At 42.4% G+C, this 8,172-nt stretch overlaps 1 pseudogene; it reads left to right on the forward strand.

Moving 5' to 3' along the window:
* Window positions 1–1,184: 1,184 nt before the first annotated feature.
* On the forward strand, window positions 1,185–2,096 carry LOC134390271 (melanocortin receptor 5-like; annotated as a pseudogene).
* Window positions 2,097–8,172: the final 6,076 nt, after the last annotated feature.

Raw genomic sequence — 8,172 nt, forward strand, 5'->3', positions numbered from 1 at the left:
GAGGCCGCCGGGGAGGCCGCCGGGGAGGCCCGGCACAGCCGTGGACGCGGGAGCCCAGGCCGAGCCCAGGAGAGCCCCGGTAAACAGCCACACGCTAGTTCCTAGAAATCGCCTGGAAACGAATGCAAAACCACGCTGACCCTGCATGTGGAGGGAGGCGACAGCCAGCTCGTCGATGCTTTTCTTAAATAATCGCATAACTTGTTGACATCTCTGAGATAGAACTGGACATAAATACATAGCAAGTGATTGCACTTCAGCAAATGCTTCTGATGATTGGTATTAATGGTGAAGATGAGGACAGAAGTTCTCTCTCCCCATGTGCCATGAGTCTGGAGGGCAAGGGGATTTTGGAATATAAATCATGGAGAAATTGTGGGGACAAACGAGTGAAGTGTCTTGCTCTTGAACTTACTAGATTTAAATCGCCTGTTTCTTCATACTTTGCTCATGCGGAACTTATAAAACTGTCTATTAATCAGACTTCATGCCATTTCAGATAATGCAGAAGTCAGGGGGAAAGATTTATTAAGGGAAAATGTCATGCTGCTTTCCTCAATTTTCACATGTACATGCAACTAAGCTTACAAATTAAAGGTAGTGACTAATTTATATGTGATTATGCACAAGGTGACAGACCACTGTGGTTGCAGTCATAGCAAACGTTAAGGTTGCCCCTACCTGCGTCTCTTCAGAAAACATGGGTCCGTATAGTTTTCAGAAATCTGAGCTCAGTTGAAGCCAATGTAGCCTTAGGAATGTGAAAACTGGGAGACTAGCCAGGATTCTGTAGGTCATGAATTGGGGACACTTTTGAGAGTCAACTCAGGTGCTAGGACAACAGGCATAAAAAGTGAAGCTGTCCTGGGCACATAGAGATGAATGTCACTCTATTCAAAGGTACATTAAAGAATAGCAGCTGAAAGGAGGAACTGGAGAGGGTGAAAACTTGGAGCCTGCACGTGGGAGGGAGAGGATTCCCGGCATCAGGAGCACGTATGGGATGGGGCAGGTCAAGCCATTCCTCAGACGTGTTGTGTTCAGCCCTCCCTTTCGTAGGCTGTGCTTGCTTTTTGTGTGCTGTTGTATTTCTTTGGTAGACTGTTAACTTCTCTGGATTGTGAATTAAAAAACTGTTTTACAGTAGATTTGCTGCCAAGAAGAGGAGGCATTTTTCTCCAGCAATGAATTCCTCATTTTACCTGTATTTCTTAGATCTCAACCTGAATGCCACACATGGCAACCTTTCAGGACCGAATGTCAAAAACAAGTCTTTACCATATGAAGACATGGGCATCGCTGCGGAGGTGTTTCTGACTCTGGGTTTCATCAGCCTCTTGGAGAACATCCTGGTCATAGGTGCCATCATGAACAGCAAGAGCTTGCATTCTCCCGTGTACTTCGTGTGCAGCTGAGCGGTGGCTGACATGTTGGTGAGCATGTCCAATGCCTGGGAGACCGTCACCATATACTTAATAAGTAACAAGCACCTGGTGATGGCAGACGCTTTTGTGCATCACATTGACAACGTGTTTGGCTCCATGATCTGCATTTCCGTCGTCGCCTCGATGTGCAGTCTGCTGGCCATTGCAGTGGATAGGTATGTCACCATCTTCTGTGCCCTGTGCTACCACCACATAATGATGGCCAGGCACTCTGGGGTGATCATGGTGTGCATCTGGGTGTTTGGCACAGGCTGTGGCATTGTCTCCAAGTTCTTCACTATGCTGTTCCTCGTGCTGTCTCTGCATACACACATGTTCCTCCTGGCACGGACCCAAGTCAGGCGGATGGCAGCTCTGCCCGGGTACAGCACCATGCGGCAGAGGAGCAGCACGCGGTGGGCTGTCACCCTCACCATGCTGCTGGGCGTCTTCATGCTGTGGTGGGCTCCTTTCCTCCTCCATCTCATGCTGATGATTTTGTGCCCTTAGAACCTCTACTGCTCTTGCTTCATGTCCCACTTCAATATGTACCTTGTGCTTATCATGTGTAACTCTGTGATTGACCCTCTGATGTATGCCTTCCACAGCCCAGAAATGCGGAAGACCTTGAAAGAGACTATTTGCTGCCATGGGTGCCCCCACAGTGATTAGGCTCAGAGATCTCCTCTCTGCCAGAGACCAGCTCTGCAGGATTTGTTGGACCTGAACCAGGTGGGGTGGCGTCAGCGAGGAAAGAAAGAGACGGACCACAGATGTCTAGTGCAAGTGTGGACAACAACCACAAAAATCTTGCTTTATTTATATTTTTTACTTAACCTTTTACATGATGATTTATCTTTTATTCAAAACATTTATTATTTCATCTCTATAGAAAAAGAAAAATCAAAATGTTCCAAAGCACTCATGCTGTGACAAAAGCACCCTATCATGCATCAATAATTCACCCCAAAGCCTGTGGCTTGTGACCAGGAAACTATACAACAGCAGCATGCTTGGCATTAAAACGTCAGACTTTTGGTCTGAATCACAATTCTTAATCTTTTAAACTTACACATAAACTTATATTCTAAATTCCTATTAAATCTTCCTTACACTAATATTTAACAATTTAATGTTTTATGTTTTATATTGATTATTTTAATTCTTAACCAAAATCACAATATCTGTAACATGATTTTATATAATGAAACTTAATTATGATCTACTATATTTTGTACTGGTTTAAACCGGTTTAAACCGGTTCAATACGGTTTTATCCGGTTTAAACCAGTTCAATCCGGTTTTATCCAGTTCGAACAGGGTTAAACCGGTTCAATCCGGTTTTATCTGGTTTAAACCGGTTCTATCCGGTTCTTTCCGGTTTTATCCAGTTTAAACAGGTTCATTCCGGTTTTATCCGGTTTAAACCAGTTTAAACCGGTTCAATCCGGTATTATCCGGTTTAAACCGGTTTAAGCCGGTTCAATCCGGTTTTATCTGGTTTAAACCTGTTCAATTTGGTTTTATCCGGTTTAAACCGGTCTAAACGCGTTCAATCCGGTTTTATCCGGTTTAAACCGGTTTAAACGGGTTCAATCCGGTTTTATCTGGTTTAAAACGGTTTAAACGGGTTCAATCCGGTTTTATGCGGTTTAAACAGGTTTAAAGGGGTTCAATCCGGTTTTATCCGGTTTAAACCAGTTCAATCCTGTTTTTTTCGGTTTACAATGGTTCTATTCGTTTCTATTTGGTTTTATCCGGTTTTATCTGGTTCTATCCGGTTTTATCTGGTTTAAACCGGTTCAATCCGGTCTTATCCGGTTTAAACCGGTTTAAGCCGGTTCAATCCGGTTTTATCTGGTTTAAACCTGTTCAATTTGGTTTTATCCGGTTTAAACCGGTCTAAACGCATTCAATCCGGTTTTATCCGGTTTAAACCGGTTTAAACGGGTTCAATCCGGTTTTATCCGGTTTAAAACGGTTTAAACGGGTTCAATCCGGTTTTATGCGGTTTAAACAGGTTTAAAGGGGTTCAATCCGGTTTTATCTGGTTTAAACCAGTTCAATCCTGTTTTTTCCGGTTTACAATGCTTCTATTCGTTTCTATTTGGTTTTATCCGGTTTTATCTGGTTCTATCCGGTTTTATCTGGTTTAAACCGGTTCAATCCGTTTTAATCCGGTTTAAACTGGTTTCAACCGGATCAATCCGGTTTTCTCCAGTTTAAACCGGTTTAAGCTGGTTCAATCCGGTTTTCTCCGGTTTTAACCAGCTTAAACCGGTTCAATCCGCTTTTATCCAGTTTAAACCGGTTCTATCTGGTTCTATCCGGTTGAAACCGGTTTAAACCGGTTCAATCAGGTTTTATCCGGTTTAAACCGGTTCATTCCGGTTTTATCCGGTTTGAACCGGTTTAAACCGGTTTAAACCGGTTCAATCCGTTTTTATCCGGTTTAAACCGGTTCTATCCGGTTTTATCCGGTTTCAAACGGTTCAATCTGGTTTTATCCGGTTTAAACCAGTTCTATCCGGTTCTATCCGGTTTAAACCGGTTAAAACCAGTTCATTCCGGATTTATCCGATATAAACCGGTTTAAACCTGTTCAATCCGGTTTTATCCGGTTTAAACCGGTTTAAGCCGGTTCAATCCGGTTTTATCCAGTTTAAACCGGTTCAATCTGGTTTTATCTGGTTTAAACCGGTTTAATCCGGCTCAATCCGGTTTTATCCGGTTTAAACCGGTTTAAGCCGGTTCAATCCAGTTTTATCCGGTTTAAACCGGTTTAATCCGGTTTTATCTGGTTTAAACCTGTTTAAGCCGGTTCAATCCGGTTTTACCCTCTTTAAAATGGTTTAAACTGGTTCAATCTGGTTTTATCCGGTTTAAACCAGTTCAGTCCGGTTTTATCCGGTGTAAACCTGTTCAATCTGGTTTTATCCGGTTTAAACCGGTTCAATCCTGTTTTATCCAGTTTAAACCGGTTCATTCCGGTTTTCTCCGGTTTAAAACAGTTATATCCGGTTCTATCCGGTTTAAAACGGTATAAACGGGTTCAATCCGGTTTTATGCGGTTTAAACCGGTTTAAAGGGGTTCAATCGGTTTTATCCAGTTTAAACCGGTTCTATCCGGTTTTATACGGTTTAAACCGGTTTAAACAGGTTCAATCGGTTTTATCCAGTTTAAACCGGTTCTATCCGGTTTTATCCGGTTTAAACCGGTTCAATCCGATTCTATCCTTTTTAAACCAGTTCATTCCGGTTTTATCCAGTTTAAACCAGTTTGAACCGATTCAATCCGGTTTTATCCGGTTTAAACCGGTTTAAGCCGGTTCAATCCGGTTGTATCCTGTTTGAACCGGTTCTATCCAGCTCTATCCGGTTGAAACCGGTTTATACTGGTTCAATCCGGTTTTATCCGGTTTAAACCGGTTTAAGCCGGTTCAATCCGGTTTTATCCTGTTTAAACCGGTTCTATCCGGCTCTATCCGGTTGAAACCGGTTAAAACTGGTTCAATCCGGTTTTATCCGGTTTAAACCGGTTCTATCCGGTTCTATCCGGTTTAAACCGGTTCAATATGGTTTTATCTGGTTTAAACCGTTTTAAACCGGTTCAATCAGTTTTATCCAGTTTAAACCGGTTCTATACGGTTTAAACCGGTATAAGCCGGTTCAATCCGGTTTTATCCGTTTTAAACCAGTGTGAACTGCTTCAATCCGTTTTTATCCGGTTTAAACTGGTTTCAACCGGGTCAATCCGGTTTTCTCCAGCTTAAACCGGTTCTATCTGGTTCTATCCGTTTGAAACCGGTTTAAATCGGTTCAATCCGGTTTTATCCGGTTTAAACCGGTTCAATCCGATTCTATCCGTTTTAAACCAGTTCATTTCGGTTTTATCCAGTTTAAACCAGTTTGAACCGGTTCAATCCGGTTTTATCCGGTTTAAACCGGTTTAAGCCGGTTCAATCCGGTTTTATCCTGTTTACACAGGTTCTATCCAGCTCTATTCGGTTGAAACCGGTTTAAACTGGTTCAATCCGGTTTTATCCGGTTTAAACCGGTTTAAGCCGGTTCAATCCGGTTTTATCCTGTTTAAACCGGTTCTATCCGGCTCTATCCGGTTGAAACCGGTTTAAACTGGTTCAATCCGGTTTTATCCGGTTTAACCGGTTCAATCCGGTTCAATCCGGTTTTATCCTGTTTAAACCGGTTCTATCCAGCTCTATCCGGTTGAAACCGGTTTATACTGGTTCAATCCGGTTTTATCCGGTTTAAACCAGTTTAAGCCGGTTCAATCCGGTTTTATCCTGTTTAAACCGGTTCTATCCGGCTCTATCCGGTTGAAACCGGTTAAAACTGGTTCAATCCGGTTTTATCCGGTTTAAACCGGTTCTATCCGGTTCTATCCGGTTTAAACCGGTTCAATATGGTTTTATCTGGTTTAAACCGTTTTAAACCGGTTCAATCAGTTTTATCCAGTTTAAACCGGTTCTATACGGTTTAAACTGGTATAAGCCGGTTCAATCCGGTTTTATCCGTTTTAAACCAGTGTGAACTGCTTCAATCCGTTTTTATCCGGTTTAAACTGGTTTCAACCGGGTCAATCCGGTTTTCTCCAGCTTAAACCGGTTCTATCTGGTTCTATCCGTTTGAAACCGGTTTAAATCGGTTCAATCCGGTTTTATCCGGTTTAAACCGGTTCAATCCGATTCTATCCGTTTTAAACCAGTTCATTTCGGTTTTATCCAGTTTAAACCAGTTTGAACCGGTTCAATCCGGTTTTATCCGGTTTAAACCGGTTTAAGCCGGTTCAATCCGGTTTTATCCTGTTTACACAGGTTCTATCCAGCTCTATTCGGTTGAAACCGGTTTAAACTGGTTCAATCCGGTTTTATCCTGTTTAAACCGGTTCTATCCGGCTCTATCCGGTTGAAACCGGTTTAAACTGGTTCAATCCGGTTTTATCCGGTTTAACCGGTTCAATCCGGTTTTATCCGGTTTAAATCGGTTCTATCCGGTTCTATCCGGTTTAAACCGGTTCAATATGGTTTTATCTGGTTTAAACCATTTTAAACCGGTTCAATCAGTTTTATCCAGTTTAAACCGGTTCTATACGGTTTAAACCGGTATAAGCCGGTTCAATCCGGTTTTATCCATTTTAAACCAGTTTGAAATGCTTCAATCCGTTTTTATCCGGTTTAAACTGGTTTCAACCGGGTCAATCCGGTTTTCTCCAGCTTAAACCGGTTCTATCTGGTTCTATCCGGTTGAAACCGGTTTAAATCGGTTCAATCGGTTTTATCCGGTTTAAACCAGTTCTATCAGGTTTTATCCGGTTTGAACCGGTTTAAGCTGGTTCAATCCGGTTTTATCCGGTTTAAACCGGTTCAGTCTGGTTTTATCCGGTTTAAACCGGTTTAATCCGGTTCAATCCAGTTTTATCCGGTTTAAACAGGTTTAAACTGGTTCAATCCGCTTTTATCCGGTGTAAACCGGTTTGAGCCGGTTCAATCCGGTTTTATCCGGTTTAAACCGGTTCAATCTGGTTTTATCAGGTTTAAACGGGTTTGAACCGATTCATTCCAGTTTTATCCGCTTTAAACCGGTTTAAGCCAGTTCACTCCGGATTTATCCAGTTTAAACCGGTTCTATCCGGTTCTATCCAGTTGAAACTGGTTTAAACCGGCTCAATCCTGTTTTATCCGGTTTAAACCGGTTCAATCCGGTTTTATCCGGTTTAAACCGGATCATTCCGGTTTTGTCCGGTTTGAACCGGTTCAATCCGGTTTTATCCGGTTTGAACTGGTTCAATCCGGTTTTATCCGGTTTAAGCCTGTTCATTCCGGTTTATTCCGGTTTGAACCAGTTCAATCCGGATTTATCTGGTTTAAACTGGTTCAATCCGGTTTTATCCGGTTTAAACCAGTTCATTCCGGTTTTATCTGCTTTGAACCGGTTTGAACCGGTTCAATCCAGTTTTATCCGGTTTAAACCGGTTTAAGCCGGTTCAATCCGGGTTAATCCAGTTTAAACCGGTTCTAGCCAGTTCTATCCGGTTGAAACCGGTTTAAACCGGTTCAATCCGGTTTTATCCGGTTTAAACTGGTTTAAGCTAGTTCAATCCGGTTTTATCCGGTTTAAACCGGTTCAATCGTGTTTTATCCGGTTTAAACCGGTTTGAACCGGTACAATCTGGTTTTATCCGGTTTAAACCGGTTTAAGACGGTTCAATCCGGGTTTATCCAGTTTAAAACGTTTCTATCCAGTTCTATCCGGTTGAAACCGGTTTAAACCGGTTCAATCCAGTTTTATCCGGTTTCAACCGGTCCAATCCGGTTTTATCCTGTTTAGGCCAGTTCATTCCGCTTTTATCCGGTTTAAACCGGTTTGAACCGGTTCAATCCGGTTTTATCCGGTTTCAACCAGTTCAATCCGGTTTTATCCGGTTTAAACCGGTTCAATCCGGTTTTATCTGGTTTAAACCAGTTCATTCCGGTTTTATCCGGTTTGAACCGGTTTGAACCGGTTCAATCCAGTTTTATCCGGTTTAAACCGGTTCTATCCGGTGCTATCTGGTTTAAACTGGTTCTATCTGGTTTTATCCGTTTTAAACCGGTTTAAACCGGTTCAATCGGTTTTATCCAGTTTAAACCGTTTCAATCCGGTTTTATCTGGTTTAAAGCGGTTCAATCCGGTTTTATCCACTTTAAACCAGTTCATTCCGGTTTTATCCGGTTTGAACTGGTTTGAA

The sequence above is a fragment of the Cynocephalus volans genome, chromosome 11 (assembly GCF_027409185.1).
Source record: "Cynocephalus volans isolate mCynVol1 chromosome 11, mCynVol1.pri, whole genome shotgun sequence".
In the NCBI taxonomy this organism is placed as follows: Eukaryota; Metazoa; Chordata; class Mammalia; order Dermoptera; family Cynocephalidae; genus Cynocephalus; species Cynocephalus volans.